This window comes from Anabrus simplex, chromosome 2 (genome assembly GCF_040414725.1).
Source record: "Anabrus simplex isolate iqAnaSimp1 chromosome 2, ASM4041472v1, whole genome shotgun sequence".
NCBI lineage: Eukaryota > Metazoa > Arthropoda > Insecta > Orthoptera > Tettigoniidae > Anabrus > Anabrus simplex.
The window spans coordinates 257455715-257474753 of record NC_090266.1 but is presented as its reverse complement, the minus strand read 5'-3'; the positions used below and the strand labels follow the sequence as shown (position 1 = coordinate 257474753).

At 41.4% G+C, this 19039-nt stretch overlaps 1 protein-coding gene across 1 annotated transcript in view; it reads right to left on the bottom strand.

Moving 5' to 3' along the window:
- LOC136863507 (uncharacterized) overlaps positions 1-19039 on the bottom strand; it is a 366127-nt gene that overhangs the window by 296230 nt on the left and 50858 nt on the right. The window lies entirely within an intron of this gene.

Here is a 19039-nt window from a genome sequence, read left to right as displayed (position 1 = left end):
ATTTAGGGCAGTCGCCCAGGTGGCAGATTCCCTATCTGTTGTTTTCCTAGCCTTTTTCTAATTAACACAGAATAAGAGCAATGCTTAACTGAATGTACTGATGATCAATTGGATTAACAGTAAAGAAATTGTGAATTAATTTCTTGACCAGTAAAGTGTCAAATTGCATATTTTGGAAATATTGTATAAATTAGAAGAAGAAGAAGAAGATTAGGGATACATAGGTCATTGGTCAGGTTGAGTGAACTCTGTAAATTTAAAAGTGATTTTGCGAAGTGATCCACAATTTAATTATGGATTTGTTATGGAATAGAGATGGCCATTAATTAATTTGGTCACGTCGTGAATGATTTATCAGAAAATGAGGATTTTGGCTATTTTCTCTCATTTTCGCCCAGCCTTAAGGTCAAGCTAATTTTGTGATTTTTTTAATTTATTCCAGAATAATCCAGGTCCTCCATCATCATTGGCAATAATTTAATTTTTCTGTAAATTTTCATTTGTACAAACGCAAGTTTTTGGAAGAATAACGTCATGCAAGAGATAATTTTTATTTTTTTATCCATCATTATGACAAGCCTTGTTTGTGTGTTTTTCTGTGTTTTCATCAGCCCTTATCCTTTTAATGCCTCTAAAAACGATACAGCCTGCAAATGAACAGTCCACCTTGGGATCTCTCATGATACTCGCCAAGTTAGTCAAGTAAATGGGGGCAGTATTACATCATGCACTTCCTCTCCACGCTCATTCAGCTGCTCTTGTTCCTCAACAGCGGGGAGCAAACTGGCTCAGACGTAGTTCCACTGAGTTGATGCTAGCTGGTCTGTATATAAAAATAAAAAAAATAAAAAAATTTGAAATACACATACATTCCTAACCCAGATTTCCTGAATTCAAAATCAATTATGATATAGTAGTTATAATAGTCTTATATAATTATCTGGTGCTCCTACCCTCCTATGTATAACATTGAACAGCCTTAAGCCTTAAGATTTTTTTTTTTTTTTTTTTGTGGTATCAGAGGCCATGTCTTCAGTCTGCTGAAACTATTTTGAATAAATAAATTTATAAACTGCCTGAAAAAGGAAACATATGGTAACAGAATTGTACCTGAAAAAAGAAACAACTTAATTGAAAAAGAATTAAAATTTAATTAAAATAGAATTTCAGACTTTTCATTTCAAAGAAACAACTTAAGTATAATTAATTTTTAATTAAAATAGAATTAAAATTTATTTAAGTTATTTCTTTTTTAGGTATAATTCTGTTACCGTATGTTCAGGAAATTTATACATATATATATTTATCCAAAATTAGTTTTAGCAGACTCAAGAACCTAAGAGTTATTTAAAAAAAGTGAACTTATTTGTAACTGCCAATCCCATACTAGCACATCATTCCTTCATTTACACACCTAACAGAAACTCTGTTGCGTGCTATAGTATTCCTGTTCAGGAGTTTTACCCCACGCTCCACCCTTCCCTTTTCAACGCCTGTTAAGAACAGTTTATAATATCCTATCTCTTCCTAGTTATCTTTCCTTACCTGAATATCGTGAACTTCTAACACATCCACATGCATTCTCTTTGTTGACTCAGCCAGTTCTTTCTTTCCTTCTTTCTTTCTTTCTTTCTTAAGCCCCAATGATATTGATACCTCACCACCAAATTACATTTTGTCCGCCTGCCAAATGGAAGTGGGATTCCATTATTCCCATAGGTCTCTCCTCTAACGGGTTAAGGACTACTGGGGGCTGTACAGTCCTAGCGACCTGAATAGGAGGAGGGGCACGACTCAGAATATGTCCAAGATGCCCACACCTACTCCGTAGCAACCGACTCTCAGGACCACTTACTAGGCCACTCAGCCATTTCCCATGGTTCCCGAACTAGGAAGTGACTACATACAGTAACCCATACCACAAAAGAATTAGGAAAAACAGAAAAGAAAAATCTTAGGAGGTACTGTAGTTTCACTGTGTGCTGGTATGACCATTTCATTTTAATAATAATAATAATAATAATAATAATAATAATAATAATAATAATAATAATAATAATAATAATAATAATAATAATAATAATAATAATAATTGTACCGGGCGGTACACCTCCGCTCCGCTAATTCAAACATTGCGCCAGTCGAAACTCCTCTACTGGAGGAAGCCTGAACTTTAACTACAGTGTTAATTGGAGGAAGCCTGAACTTTAACTACAGTGTTAATTCTCAAATTTCTCAGAAGATGTCCCTACTTGTAAATTTTGAAGTTTTCTGAACTGTGTCGTTTTCGATGTATTTTTGTTTTGCCTGTAGTAAGAAGTGTGGACATTCTCTTCTAGATGGCACTACTGAAGGACTACAATTATGCACCCTAGTGCAAAGTGAAAGAACTTTGTTTTTGGAGAAATTTTGGGTTCATAAGTTTGTTCTTTGTTAAATTTCTTTCAGTCATTGTTTAAGTTGGCAATATTAACCCTTTCTTTCCGCCAGTTTTTAATTTGACCAATAAGGAATTTCTGTAATTAATTTTCCACCAATAAGGTGTTTCTTCTTCGTCTAGTGTAGTAGTTTTTGCCATTATCCAATAAAATGCTTGTGGGCAGGTGTTATCATTCACGAAACGCCTCGAACTTTAGACGAGGGTATAAAAACTGCTGATTTTCGGGTCTCCGGGCCACTTCAGTAACATCTATCATTGTGTAAATTATGTAGCAGGGGGCGGGAAGCGCCTCTTTCTTCGGGCAGCAGTTCAACCACCAGGTAATGGCCTTTTAATAACTTCTTTTCTTGCTAGCTCAGCAGTTTAACTCTCGGGGCAGGTCCGAAGCCTTTTACCATGTAACTTTCCTCTAAAATGTAAAGACACTTGGTATCAATTCTATCTTTTTAAACTACAAATTGGGATAGAGAGTGCTTAACCCTCTCGAGCTCCCACTCATATTGCTTTGAGGTGAACTTATTTTCACAACCGTTTCTTCCCTTCTAATGTAATGTAAATCATTTTCTTATATAAGTCACCTCTTTAGTATGGGATTAGCCCTTGCATTAGCGGCCTAGTGCCAAGTAGGTTTTAGTAAAGTATATTAGGAGTGTAGTTTCGCCTCCTCTCAAGTTGGTATTTTATTAAGGCCACAGCCGCTTCCTTCCAACTCCTAGGCCTTTCCTATCCCATCGTCGCCATAAGACCTATCTGTGTCGGTGCGACGTAAAGCCCCTAGCAAAAAAAAAAAAAGTTTGTATTTTGGAGGCCATGTAATTGTCCTCTTTCTTCACTGAATAGGCCTCAGTAGGTTGGGTATTTTTACCCCTGTGTTATTTGTGTTTGGAGGTCAACTTGAAAGTGGAGTTTGGTGTGGCCTTTAATAGGCTTGAACTTTAAGAGCGGGTTGCTCTTTCTTAAAATTTTGATTTCTGTGTGCCTCGAGCAGGCTTTACTGAGTAATAGGGAGCAAGAGCTCCTGACCATGATTGGGGTTTCTGCCCCTTTGTCAAACCTGGTATCTGGCTAAAGTTGGGCTAATTGCTCAAGAATTATGTGTCTGGCTCTCGGAGCCCAAATCCTGTAACACTGTAATTGTACATTCTAGAATTGTTGCTAGGCTACTGAGTACCTGTTATAATTGTTATTTATTGATCTTGAAAAGAAAATATAACCTTGTTAAATTTTATCTTAATTTTAATTTCGAATTTTGAGACCTGTTCCCCCCAGCACCTTCTTTCACCTCTACCTACCACGGACAACTCCGTAACAAGTGGTAGCAGAGCGTGGTTGAATGGGTCTCAAATTAGCCCCTTTTGACGGCTAAATATTGCTTGGCTCTCGAACTCTAACAATTTTCTCTGTCGCTGGACTTTTCCTTTTCTTTGTTCAAAATTGTTAAATTTTGTCATCATGCCCGGCCCTCGCGATGTCCTCCATCTCAACTATTTGCGCAAGGAGGAGTTGATCTATGAATTAACTATTAGAAACGTGCAATCTGGAGGCACGGTTGCGGTAGACACCAATAAGCTTAGAGAGTCCCTTGATTTGCCGATTACCATCCCAACTTTGGGAGAGAAAGAAATTGACGACTCTCTCTCCACGATCACTGACAATACTACTGAGCTGGCATCTGTAATTACCTTTTTTGAAGAAAATGACCCGTCGCCTAATCAAATTAAATGTGTGCAAGCTAGGCTATTTCATTTTTCTAATAGGGTTAACGATCTATTGTCTCTGAAGTTAAGTGACATTCAGAAGAAGGAAGCTAGCGTCGTTCTTGAAAGTCTTTCTGAATTGTCCAGTAAGGTTACCCATTTGTTAACTGGGGAAGTTCCTCCCAAAACCGACCAACCTGCTACGATAAACGTAGTTCAAGAGGAAGAGTCTTCCAAAGGAGAAGGAAATAGGAAAGCTGTTGGAGCGCAACAAATCTCTGCCCCCTTAGATAACGAACCCGAGCGTCATACCCCGTTGAATAATGCACGTTCTGATCTAGCTTCATCACCACTTAAATCTTTACCTAACATGTCACCAGGGTTCAGTAGTTTGCCTCATCCATTAGCAATGTTGCTTAGAGGTATCTCTAAGTTTTCGGTTAACTCTACCAGTGACGTAATTGCATTTTTACGGTTCTGAGTTGAGTTTCAGGACCATGCTCTTATTTTTTCTCTTTCTCCGTGTCAAATTTTGCAGATAATTTATCCCTATGCAATTGGTGTTCTCTCGGACAAAATTGTTAGAGCAATAGCAGAACAATCATCTATTGAAGATTTTCATGCACACCTTCTTGCAAATTTTATTCCTGCTCGTGCGAGATCATCTCTGATTCAGAAGTACTATTATCGAGTACAGAGACTGGATGAAAATCTTGCTGATTTCATACAAGACATTAAATTCTATACCAGGGTGTTTGCTCTTCACTTCCCTGAAGATCAGATTGTACAGGCTATTGTAGAAGGTATTTCACCACCTTACCGATCATACTTGTGTTTTGCGTCGCGTCCGCAAACTTTCGCTGAGCTAGAAGCTATGGCTGTATCGGCCGAAGGAGTTAGATACGCCGATTCCTTGCGTGTCGCGAAAGAACCCCCTCCTTCTTTTAGTAATCCTCGGCCTCCACCTCGCCGACCAGTCACACCCCGTAAATGTTATGCTTGCGGGTCGCCTGACCATCTTCACAATAAATGTCCATTGATCAAATCGAGTAGGACAAATAGTGGAGCAGGTTCATCACAAGGCTGTTTTAAATGCGGCGCGTTCTCCCATATTGCCAAGAACTGCCCTAATACCAACAGCACCCCCTCTTGCTCAACTTCGGGTGCAACTTCCAACAACAATCAAAAGTGACTAGTGGCTTCGGCTGAGTCGACTAATCCATCTTCCCGAGGCTCAGCCCCTGGTAAACAGGTCGAAAATTCAGGGAAAACTCAGTCTTCAGATTTATCTTTTGAATGTCCGAAAGAATGTCTTAGGATTGCGGCAGATACCCCCGCACCTGTGCCCTTCCTCAAAATTGAATTAAATAGTGAGCCTGTAACAGCTCTATTAGACTCTGGCAGTGTTTGTTCTATCATTTCAGCTGAATGGTATTCGAAATTGAAATCTGTTTGTAGACTTCCTGACTATTGCTCATCTTCAGTTCAATATGTTTCGGCTAATTCTTCTCCGTTAGAGATTTTAGGCTCCTTAAATGTCAAAATTCGTATTTCTAAATTTACTTGGAAAGTTAAATTGTTTGTGGCTAAGCATTTGTCTTGCCCCATTATATTGGGAGCCGACTTCATGTCCCATACTGGTCTTGTGCTCGATCTTCAGAGTAGGTCGTGCACTTTCAAATTTGCTTCTAATTGTAAAATCCCCTTATTGAAATGTAATTCTGCACCATGTTCATCTATTTCGCCTACCCAGGATGAGATGTTGTTAGATCTTAGACATCTACCTGAGGAGCAGGCTGACAGTATTCGTAAGTTGTGTCAGTCGTTTCCAGAGGTGTTCTCTGATACTCTTGGTGTTACTGACCTGATCGAATACAAAATTGAGGTTACGGATTTGATTCCTGTCCGTTTTCCACCTTATAGGCTATCTCCACCTAAAATGAAGGCATTGAAAGAAATCATCGATCAAATGTTAAAGGATGGTATTATTAGGCCCTCAAAGTCGGCGTATTCTTCACCTATTTTTCTAGTCCCGAAACCCCAAGGTGGCTTCAGGCCTGTCATTGATTATAGGGCTCTCAATCGGAAGGTGGTGTTACAATCTGTGCCCCTTCCTGACCTTCATTCTTGTTTTTCATGGTTTCGTAAAGCTAAGTTCTTTACCATCTTGGATCTGAATCAGGCCTATAATCAAATTCCTCTGGCTGAAGAATCTAAACATCTTACAGCGTTTGCCACGGATTGCAATCTGTATGAATACAACCGCGTGCCTTTCGGGCTCCCCACGGGTGCAGCTGTGCTTACGAGGCTACTAGATAGGGTCTTCTCCGACATCAAATTTAAGTACTTGTACCACTATCTTGATGATGTCGTCGTCTTTTCGGAGACTTTTGAAGAACATCTAGATCATCTAAAGGAAGTTCTCAATCGCCTTCGTAAGGCTGGGCTAACTGTGAAGTTGTCCAAGGTAGCTTTCGCTAAGCCTTCCATGTCATTCCTAGGGCATATTGTCTCGCCCGATGGTGTTGCTGTCGATCACTCTAGAACACAGGCCATCCGTGATTTTAAACCTCCCAAGGACATCAAAGGTATTGACAGGTTCATTGGTATGGTGAATTTCTTCAGGAAGTTTATCCCTAACTTCGCTAATAGAGCGGCGCCCTTGAACCTTCTTCGTAGGAAAGGCATCAAGTTCAAGTGGGGGCCTTCGCAACAAGCCGCTTTTGAAGAACTGAAATTAGCCCTTTGTAATGCCCCTGTCCTTGCTATGCCCGATTTCTCGAAGAAATTCATTGTCCAAACCGACGCGTCGGCGGCGGCGGTAGCTGCAGTCCTTATTCAAGACACTGAACTAGGGAGGTGACCCATCGCCTATGCATCTAGGGCTCTATCGGCTCAAGAAGCCAAGTATTCCATCTATGAGCTCGAAGGTTTGGCAGTCTTATTTGCCTTAGAAAAGTTCCGTCTCTATCTGGAACATATCAAATTCGACTTGGAGACTGATAATCAAGCCTTAAGCTGGGTCTTAGGTAGGCCGTGTCGTACTAGTCGTATAGCCCGTTGGGCCATCCGAATTTCTGCCTTCCAATTTGACGTTAGGCATATCAGAGGTACTGAAAATGTTGTCGCAGACGGACTCAGCCGTATTTTTTCCAATGACGTCGAGACCCATGAACCAGTCGATAGTTCATCACATCCCGAGTCCATAATATCTGAGGTTAATGCCATCTTAACAGATGCTCCCATGCTCTTTAGGGATATTGAGAAATATCAACGTGAAGATCCGACGCTGGCTCCGATAATGGAAACCCTTTCTTCTGGGGAACACATCGTCCTTTATGTACTGAGGAATGGTGTTTTATGTTGCCCTTCGAGGCATGATAAGATGATGAAAGTTGTCGTTCCAGCTGTTCTTGTACCTATGATCTTCAAGTACTATCATGAGACCCCATTAGGGGGGCATCTAGGCATCTTTAAAACTCGTGAAAAGATTCGTGAAAGGTTCATCTGGAAAGGTATGGACGGTGAAATCCGTGAACTAGTAAAGGCTTGTAAATCTTGTTTGCTTAGTAAACCAACCATGTCCACCAAGGTAGGCCTTTTGTCTTCTCATCAAGCGTCGCGCCCAATGGAACGCCTGTATATTGATTATGTAGGACCCTTCCCCCAGTCAAAGGGAAATGTCAACAAGTTTATCTTTGTATGTGTAGATGGTTTTACTAGATATTCCTGGTTGTTTCCGACTAAGCTGGCTACGGCTCAGTCCACCATTACTTGATTAAATTCAATCTTTGCTTCTTTTGGTCCGTGTCAATATATTGTGTCTGACAATGCCAAGGCTTTCACATCTAATCTATTTCGTAAATTCTGTTTTGATCTGTCCATATCTCATGTGACTACTTCTGCTTATTATCCCCAACCAACTCTTGCCGAAAGAGTCAATCGTAATCTCAGGTCGGCCCTTATTGCCTATCATCATGAAGATCATTCTAGGTGGGACACGTCCCTGCATTGGTTAGCTTTTGCTTTGAATTCGGCGATTCATGAATCTCATAAGTTTACTCCAGCTTCTTTGATGTTCAAGTTTGTTCCCAACACGCCGCTCTCTAACCTCTGGTCTCTGAGTGACATTCTACCCGAGACAATAGATCCAGATAATATTAAAGATCTTTGGAAGAAGGCTAAAGCCAATCTTAATGTGTCTCATGAAAAAGTTAGGGAAAGATATGATCGTGGACGGAGACCCACCCATTTGAAGGTAGGTGACCAGGTGATGGTCAAGAATTTTGTTCCCGCGGGCAAGCTTGCCCCCAGATTTCATGGGCCGTGCGTAATTCTAGATTTTCTTACGCCGGTCACATTGTTATTAAGCAATCCAGCCACTGAGAGAATATTTAGGGTTCACCTGTCACAGGTGAAACCGGTGTAATGTCTATGCTAACTTGTTTTGTGTATAATCTTGAAAGAATTAGGAAGGTTATATTTTTTTGGGGGGGTGTTTCAGTTTGTGTCCTTCGGCTCTTTGAATCATGTTCCTTGTATTTTAGTATTCATTGTAAAACCTTCCCCGACCAGCTAAACTGCCATCCTGTACTTGCCATTGCCATTACCATGCTCCCGTCACCTGCTAACATAAAACAGTGGCTAATGAAAAACAAACCTCCACGCTGCTGGCCCATCAACCTCACCACAAAGACTGCACCCTAAAACTATCTGGTCCAACAAAATTCTGCCGCCGAGATCTTAATGTTTCAGTGCCCCGCAGCAGCGCGGCGCCGTACCGCCACTGAGGTGGGGTATGGGCCCGCCCCTCTCCAGTGAGGCCAACCAGTGTACGGCGAGCCGGAACCCTCCTCCCGGCCAAGGCTGATGTGCGGCGCACAACCTGCTACTTGCCCGCGGCCTGTATACGTTCGCCGCGGGTGCGGCGTGCTTCAACACCACTACTCCTCTCATAGTGCGGGCGAGCGGTATCTCAGGGTACTTGAGGGGTCCGAGCGGCCCCCTCTGGACACAAGCAGCAGCAGCCGGTCTGGCCGTCCAACTTTATCAACATTGAATGTACTTAATCAGCTACAGGGACATTTAATATCAACAATTACTACATTTTTGAATTCAACGACAATATCTGGTGGACTTAGAAAATTTTTCTTCACTTTCCAGAATTTAAAGGTTTTCCTTCTGAATTCAACTTCTACAAGCATAAAGACATTACATCAAAAGTAACCACAAAGAATTTTGAAACTGGATCCAATCATTTAAGAAAATTTGGTTGTAAATACTTCTGCAATTAACTTCTATATCAACATCATAACTTGGACCTTATTTTAAAACAAAAGTTTATGTTCTTCTGTGTTACCCCTTGGTGGGACTTTTTGGGGGGTGGGGGGAGGTCTGTACCGGGCGGTACACCTCCGCTCCGCTAATTCAAACATTGCGCCAGTTGAAACTCCTCTACTGGAGGAAGCCTGAACTTAAACTACAGTGTTAATTCTCAAGTTTCTCAGAAGATGTCCCTACTTGTAAATTTTGAAGTTTTCTGAACTGTGTCGTTTTCGATGTATTTTTGTTTTGCCTGTAGTAAGAAGTGTGGACATTCTCTTCTAGATGGCACTACTGAAGGACTACAATTATGCACCCTAGTGCGAAGTGAAAGAACTTTGTTTTTGGAGAAATTTTGGGTTCATAAGTTTGTCCTTTGTTAAATTTCTTTCAGTCATTGTTTAAGTTGGCAATATTAACCCTTTCTTTCCGCCAGTTTTTAATTTGACCAATAAGGAATTTCTGTAATTAATTTTCCACCAATAAGGTGTTTCTTCTTCGTCTAGTGTAGTAGTTTTTGCCATTATCCAATAAAATGCTTGTGGGCAGGTGTTATCATTTACGAAACACCTCGAACTTTCCACGAGGGTATAAAAACTGCTGATTTTCAGGTCTCCGGGCCACTTCAGTAACATCTATCATTGTGTAAATTATGTAGCAGGGGGCGGGAAGCGCCTCTTTCTTCGGGCAGCAGTTCAACCACCAGGTAATGGCCTTTTAATAACTTCTTTTCTTGCTAGCTCAGCAGTTTAACTCTCGGGGCAGGTCCGAAGCCTTTTACCATGTAACTTTCCTCTAAAATGTAAAGACACTTGGTATCAATTCTATCTTTTTAAACTACAAATTGGGATAGAGAGTGCTTAACCCTCTCGAGCTCCCACTCATATTGCTTTGAGGTGAACTTATTTTCACAACCGTTTCTTCCCTTCTAATGTAATGTAAATAGTTTTCTTATATAAGTCACCTCTTTAGTATGGGATTAGCCCTTGCATTAGCGGCCTAGTGCCAAGCAGGTTTTAGTAAAGTATATTAGGAGTGCAGTTTCGCCTCCTCTCAAGTTGGTACTTTGGAGGCCATGTAATTGTCCTGTTTCTTCACTGAATAGGCCTCAGTAGGTTGGGTATTTTTACCCCTGTGTTATTTGTGTTTGGAGGTCAACTTGAAAGTGGAGTTTGGTGTGGCCTTTAATAGGCTTGAACTTTAAGAGCGGGTTGCTCTTTCTTAAAATTTTGATTTCTGTGTGCCTCGAGCAGGCTTTACTGAGTAATAGGGAGCAAGAGCTCCTGACCATGATTGGGGTTTCTGCCCCTTTGTCAAACCTGGTATCTGGCTAAAGTTGGGCTAATTGCTCAAGAATTATGTGTCTGGCTCTCGGAGCCCAAATCCTGTAACACTGTAATTGTACATTCTAGAATTGTTGCTAGGCTACTGAGTACCTGTTATAATTGTTATTTATTGATCTTGAAAAGAAAATATAACCTTGTTAAATTTTATCTTAATTTTAATTTCGAATTTTGAGACCTGTTCCCCCCAGCACCTTCTTTCACCTCTACCTACCACGGACAACTCCGTAACAAGTGGTAGCAGAGCGTGGTTGAATGGGTCTCAAATTAGCCCCTTTTGACGGCTAAATATTGCTTGGCTCTCGAACTCTAACAATTTTCTCTGTCGCTGGACTTTTCCTTTTCTTTGTTCAAAATTGTTAAATTTTGTCATCATGCCCGGCCCTCGCGATGTCCTCCATCTCAACTATTTGCGCAAGGAGGAGTTGATCTATGAATTAACTATTAGAAACGTGCAATCTGGAGGCACGGTTGCGGTAGACACCAATAAGCTTAGAGAGTCCCTTGATTTGCCGATTACCATCCCAACTTTGGGAGAGAAAGAAATTGACGACTCTCTCTCCACGATCACTGACAATACTACTGAGCTGGCATCTGTAATTACCTTTTTTGAAGAAAATGACCCGTCGCCTAATCAAATTAAATGTGTGCAAGCTAGGCTATTTCATTTTTCTAATAGGGTTAACGATCTATTGTCTCTGAAGTTAAGTGACATTCAGAAGAAGGAAGCTAGCGTCGTTCTTGAAAGTCTTTCTGAATTGTCCAGTAAGGTTACCCATTTGTTAACTGGGGAAGTTCCTCCCAAAACCGACCAACCTGCTACGATAAACGTAGTTCAAGAGGAAGAGTCTTCCAAAGGAGAAGGAAATAGGAAAGCTGTTGGAGCGCAACAAATCTCTGCCCCCTTAGATAACGAACCCGAGCGTCATACCCCGTTGAATAATGCACGTTCTGATCTAGCTTCATCACCACTTAAATCTTTACCTAACATGTCACCAGGGTTCAGTAGTTTGCCTCATCCATTAGCAATGTTGCTTAGAGGTATCTCTAAGTTTTCGGTTAACTCTACCAGTGACGTAATTGCATTTTTACGGTTCTGAGTTGAGTTTCAGGACCATGCTCTTATTTTTTCTCTTTCTCCGTGTCAAATTTTGCAGATAATTTATCCCTATGCAATTGGTGTTCTCTCGGACAAAATTGTTAGAGCAATAGCAGAACAATCATCTATTGAAGATTTTCATGCACACCTTCTTGCAAATTTTATTCCTGCTCGTGCGAGATCATCTCTGATTCAGAAGTACTATTATCGAGTACAGAGACTGGATGAAAATCTTGCTGATTTCATACAAGACATTAAATTCTATACCAGGGTGTTTGCTCTTCACTTCCCTGAAGATCAGATTGTACAGGCTATTGTAGAAGGTATTTCACCACCTTACCGATCATACTTGTGTTTTGCGTCGCGTCCGCAAACTTTCGCTGAGCTAGAAGCTATGGCTGTATCGGCCGAAGGAGTTAGATACGCCGATTCCTTGCGTGTCGCGAAAGAACCCCCTCCTTCTTTTAGTAATCCTCGGCCTCCACCTCGCCGACCAGTCACACCCCGTAAATGTTATGCTTGCGGGTCGCCTGACCATCTTCACAATAAATGTCCATTGATCAAATCGAGTAGGACAAATAGTGGAGCAGGTTCATCACAAGGCTGTTTTAAATGCGGCGCGTTCTCCCATATTGCCAAGAACTGCCCTAATACCAACAGCACCCCCTCTTGCTCAACTTCGGGTGCAACTTCCAACAACAATCAAAAGTGACTAGTGGCTTCGGCTGAGTCGACTAATCCATCTTCCCGAGGCTCAGCCCCTGGTAAACAGGTCGAAAATTCAGGGAAAACTCAGTCTTCAGATTTATCTTTTGAATGTCCGAAAGAATGTCTTAGGATTGCGGCAGATACCCCCGCACCTGTGCCCTTCCTCAAAATTGAATTAAATAGTGAGCCTGTAACAGCTCTATTAGACTCTGGCAGTGTTTGTTCTATCATTTCGGCTGAATGGTATTCGAAATTGAAATCTGTTTGTAGACTTCCTGACTATTGCTCATCTTCAGTTCAATATGTTTCGGCTAATTCTTCTCCGTTAGAGATTTTAGGCTCCTTAAATGTCAAAATTCGTATTTCTAAATTTACTTGGAAAGTTAAATTGTTTGTGGCTAAGCATTTGTCTTGCCCCATTATATTGGGAGCCGACTTCATGTCCCATACTGGTCTTGTGCTCGATCTTCAGAGTAGGTCGTGCACTTTCAAATTTGCTTCTAATTGTAAAATCCCCTTATTGAAATGTAATTCTGCACCATGTTCATCTATTTCGCCTACCCAGGATGAGATGTTGTTAGATCTTAGACATCTACCTGAGGAGCAGGCTGACAGTATTCGTAAGTTGTGTCAGTCGTTTCCAGAGGTGTTCTCTGATACTCTTGGTGTTACTGACCTGATCGAATACAAAATTGAGGTTACGGATTTGATTCCTGTCCGTTTTCCACCTTATAGGCTATCTCCACCTAAAATGAAGGCATTGAAAGAAATCATCGATCAAATGTTAAAGGATGGTATTATTAGGCCCTCAAAGTCGGCGTATTCTTCACCTATTTTTCTAGTCCCGAAACCCCAAGGTGGCTTCAGGCCTGTCATTGATTATAGGGCTCTCAATCGGAAGGTGGTGTTACAATCTGTGCCCCTTCCTGACCTTCATTCTTGTTTTTCATGGTTTCGTAAAGCTAAGTTCTTTACCATCTTGGATCTGAATCAGGCCTATAATCAAATTCCTCTGGCTGAAGAATCTAAACATCTTACAGCGTTTGCCACGGATTGCAATCTGTATGAATACAACCGCGTGCCTTTCGGGCTCCCCACGGGTGCAGCTGTGCTTACGAGGCTACTAGATAGGGTCTTCTCCGACATCAAATTTAAGTACTTGTACCACTATCTTGATGATGTCGTCGTCTTTTCGGAGACTTTTGAAGAACATCTAGATCATCTAAAGGAAGTTCTCAATCGCCTTCGTAAGGCTGGGCTAACTGTGAAGTTGTCCAAGGTAGCTTTCGCTAAGCCTTCCATGTCATTCCTAGGGCATATTGTCTCGCCCGATGGTGTTGCTGTCGATCACTCTAGAACACAGGCCATCCGTGATTTTAAACCTCCCAAGGACATCAAAGGTATTGACAGGTTCATTGGTATGGTGAATTTCTTCAGGAAGTTTATCCCTAACTTCGCTAATAGAGTGGCGCCCTTGAACCTTCTTCGTAGGAAAGGCATCAAGTTCAAGTGGGGGCCTTCGCAACAAGCCGCTTTTGAAGAACTGAAATTAGCCCTTTGTAATGCCCCTGTCCTTGCTATGCCCGATTTCTCGAAGAAATTCATTGTCCAAACCGACGCGTCGGCGGCGGCGGTAGCTGCAGTCCTTATTCAAGACACTGAACTAGGGAGGTGACCCATCGCCTATGCATCTAGGGCTCTATCAGCTCAAGAAGCCAAGTATTCCATCTATGAGCTCGAAGGTTTGGCAGTCTTATTTGCCTTAGAAAAGTTCCGTCTCTATCTGGAACATATCAAATTCGACTTGGAGACTGATAATCAAGCCTTAAGCTGGGTCTTAGGTAGGCCGTGTCGTACTAGTCGTATAGCCCGTTGGGCCATCCGAATTTCTGCCTTCCAATTTGACGTTAGGCATATCAGAGGTACTGAAAATGTTGTCGCAGACGGACTCAGCCGTATTTTTTCCAATGACGTCGAGACCCATGAACCAGTCGATAGTTCATCACATCCCGAGTCCATAATATCTGAGGTTAATGCCATCTTAACAGATGCTCCCATGCTCTTTAGGGATATTGAGAAATATCAACGTGAAGATCCGACGCTGGCTCCGATAATGGAAACCCTTTCTTCTGGGGAACACATCGTCCTTTATGTACTGAGGAATGGTGTTTTATGTTGCCCTTCGAGGCATGATAAGATGATGAAAGTTGTCGTTCCAGCTGTTCTTGTACCTATGATCTTCAAGTACTATCATGAGACCCCATTAGGGGGGCATCTAGGCATCTTTAAAACTCGTGAAAAGATTCGTGAAAGGTTCATCTGGAAAGGTATGGACGGTGAAATCCGTGAACTAGTAAAGGCTTGTAAATCTTGTTTGCTTAGTAAACCAACCATGTCCACCAAGGTAGGCCTTTTGTCTTCTCATCAAGCGTCGCGCCCAATGGAACGCCTGTATATTGATTATGTAGGACCCTTCCCCCAGTCAAAGGGAAATGTCAACAAGTTTATCTTTGTATGTGTAGATGGTTTTACTAGATATTCCTGGTTGTTTCCGACTAAGCTGGCTACGGCTCAGTCCACCATTACTTGATTAAATTCAATCTTTGCTTCTTTTGGTCCGTGTCAATATATTGTGTCTGACAATGCCAAGGCTTTCACATCTAATCTATTTCGTAAATTCTATTTTGATCTGTCCATATCTCATGTGACTACTTCTGCTTATTATCCCCAACCAACTCTTGCCGAAAGAGTCAATCGTAATCTCAGGTCGGCCCTTATTGCCTATCATCATGAAGATCATTCTAGGTGGGACACGTCCCTGCATTGGTTAGCTTTTGCTTTGAATTCGGCGATTCATGAATCTCATAAGTTTACTCCAGCTTCTTTGATGTTCAAGTTTGTTCCCAACACGCCGCTCTCTAACCTCTGGTCTCTGAGTGACATTCTACCCGAGACAATAGATCCAGATAATATTAAAGATCTTTGGAAGAAGGCTAAAGCCAATCTTAATGTGTCTCATGAAAAAGTTAGGGAAAGATATGATCGTGGACGGAGACCCACCCATTTGAAGGTAGGTGACCAGGTGATGGTCAAGAATTTTGTTCCCGCGGGCAAGCTTGCCCCCAGATTTCATGGGCCGTGCGTAATTCTAGATTTTCTTACGCCGGTCACATTGTTATTAAGCAATCCAGCCACTGAGAGAATATTTAGGGTTCACCTGTCACAGGTGAAACCGGTGTAATGTCTATGCTAACTTGTTTTGTGTATAATCTTGAAAGAATTAGGAAGGTTATATTTTTTTGGGGGGGTGTTTCAGTTTGTGTCCTTCGGCTCTTTGAATCATGTTCCTTGTATTTTAGTATTCATTGTAAAACCTTCCCCGACCAGCTAAACTGCCATCCTGTACTTGCCATTGCCATTACCATGCTCCCGTCACCTGCTAACATAAAACAGTGGCTAATGAAAAACAAACCTCCACGCTGCTGGCCCATCAACCTCACCACAAAGACTGCACCCTAAAACTATCTGGTCCAACAAAATTCTGCCGCCGAGATCTTAATGTTTCAGTGCCCCGCAGCAGCGCGGCGCCGTACCGCCACTGAGGTGGGGTATGGGCCCGCCCCTCTCCAGTGAGGCCAACCAGTGTACGGCGAGCCGGAACCCTCCTCCCGGCCAAGGCTGATGTGCGGCGCACAACCTGCTACTTGCCCGCGGCCTGTATACGTTCGCCGCGGGTGCGGCGTGCTTCAACACCACTACTCCTCTCATAGTGCGGGCGAGCGGTATCTCAGGGTACTTGAGGGGTCCGAGCGGCCCCCTCTGGACACAAGCAGCAGCAGCCGGTCTGGCCGTCCAACTTTATCAACATTGAATGTACTTAATCAGCTACAGGGACATTTAATATCAACAATTACTACATTTTTGAATTCAACGACAATATCTGGTGGACTTAGAAAATTTTTCTTCACTTTCCAGAATTTAAAGGTTTTCCTTCTGAATTCAACTTCTACAAGCATAAAGACATTACATCAAAAGTAACCACAAAGAATTTTGAAACTGGATCCAATCATTTAAGAAAATTTGGTTGTAAATACTTCTGCAATTAACTTCTATATCAACATCATAACTTGGACCTTATTTTAAAACAAAAGTTTATGTTCTTCTGTGTTACCCCTTGGTGGGACTTTTTGGGGGGTGGGGGGAGGTCTGTACCGGGCGGTACACCTCCGCTCCGCTAATTCAAACATTGCGCCAGTTGAAACTCCTCTACTGGAGGAAGCCTGAACTTTAACTACAGCGTTAATTCTCAAGTTTCTCAGAAGATGTCCCTACTTGTAAATTTTGAAGTTTTCTGAACTGTGTCGTTTTCGATGTATTTTTGTTTTGCCTGTAGTAAGAAGTGTGGACATTCTCTTCTAGATGGCACTACTGAAGGACTACAATTATGCACCCTAGTGCGAAGTGAAAGAACTTTGTTTTTGGAGAAATTTTGGGTTCATAAGTTTGTCCTTTGTTAAATTTCTTTCAGTCATTGTTTAAGTTGGCAATATTAACCCTTTCTTTCCGCCAGTTTTTAATTTGACCAATAAGGAATTTCTGTAATTAATTTTCCACCAATAAGGTGTTTCTTCTTCGTCTAGTGTAGTAGTTTTTGCCATTATCCAATAAAATGCTTGTGGGCAGGTGTTATCATTTACGAAACACCTCGAACTTTCCACGAGGGTATAAAAACTGCTGATTTTCAGGTCTCCGGGCCACTTCAGTAACATCTATCATTGTGTAAATTATGTAGCAGGGGGCGGGAAGCGCCTCTTTCTTCGGGCAGCAGTTCAACCACCAGGTAATGGCCTTTTAATAACTTCTTTTCTTGCTAGCTCAGCAGTTTAACTCTCGGGGCAGGTCCGAAGCCTTTTACCATGTAACTTTCCTCTAAAATGTAAAGACACTTGGTATCAATTCTATCTTTTTAAACTACAAATTGGGATAGAGAGTGCTTAACCCTCTCGAGCTCCCACTCATATTGCTTTGAGGTGAACTTATTTTCACAACCGTTTCTTCCCTTCTAATGTAATGTAAATAGTTTTCTTATATAAGTCACCTCTTTAGTATGGGATTAGCCCTTGCATTAGCGGCCTAGTGCCAAGCAGGTTTTAGTAAAGTATATTAGGAGTGCAGTTTCGCCTCCTCTCAAGTTGGTACTTTGGAGGCCATGTAATTGTCCTGTTTCTTCACTGAATAGGCCTCAGTAGGTTGGGTATTTTTACCCCTGTGTTATTTGTGTTTGGAGGTCAACTTGAAAGTGGAGTTTGGTGTGGCCTTTAATAGGCTTGAACTTTAAGAGCGGGTTGCTCTTTCTTAAAATTTTGATTTCTGTGTGCCTCGAGCAGGCTTTACTGAGTAATAGGGAGCAAGAGCTCCTGACCATGATTGGGGTTTCTGCCCCTTTGTCAAACCTGGTATCTGGCTAAAGTTGGGCTAATTGCTCAAGAATTATGTGTCTGGCTCTCGGAGCCCAAATCCTGTAACACTGTAATTGTACATTCTCGAATTGTTGCTAGGCTACTGAGTACCTGTTATAATTGTCATTTATTGATCTTGAAAAGAAAATATAACCTTGTTAAATTTTATCTTAATTTTAATTTCGCATTTTGAGACCTGTTCCCCCCAGCACCTTCTTTCACCTCTACCTACCACGGACAACTCCGTAACAATAATAATAATAATAATAATAATAATAATAATAATAATAATAATAATAATAATAATAATAATAATAATAATAATAATAATAATAATAATAAAAATTATCATCGGTACTGTTTTAACATATGGCTTTGATATTTTATGATTATAAATAATTCAGGTAGTTTCACCACATAAATCTTTAATCGCTTAACCTGTCGACACCCATCAGTAATTAGATATTCTGAACGAGAAAGGAAAGAAAGGAGGGTGGGAAAAGCAAGCTTGCAGTTTTGCATGACTGCTAATATTAGGATCATAACCGCAGCTTCACCAGTTTCACAAGGAATACCAACCACAAGAACATGACGTTTCATTTCAAAAATCTCAAGTGCTTTGACTGGGATTCAAACTGTAGCAGCTTTGGTGAGAAGTCTGTGATGTCACCCCTCAACTTTTACGTCATCCTTCGGTAGTCTAATATGAGAGATAAATTAGTCTTTAGGTCTAGAAATCTTATGGCCCTAAAATCAAGCAAAATACTGTAACTTGATCCAAGGTCTGAAAATATGACAGCCCTCTAGACGTGAACCCTAACTCCCCTGTTCTCTGGATGGGTACATTATCCACTATGAACAGGACAGTCAATACAATACTCAGCTTTTTGATGGTCTAAGGAAACATCTGTAGGATATGGACTACATTAGTTTGAATTCAGCTAACAATACACCAGCATGTTCTATCAGTC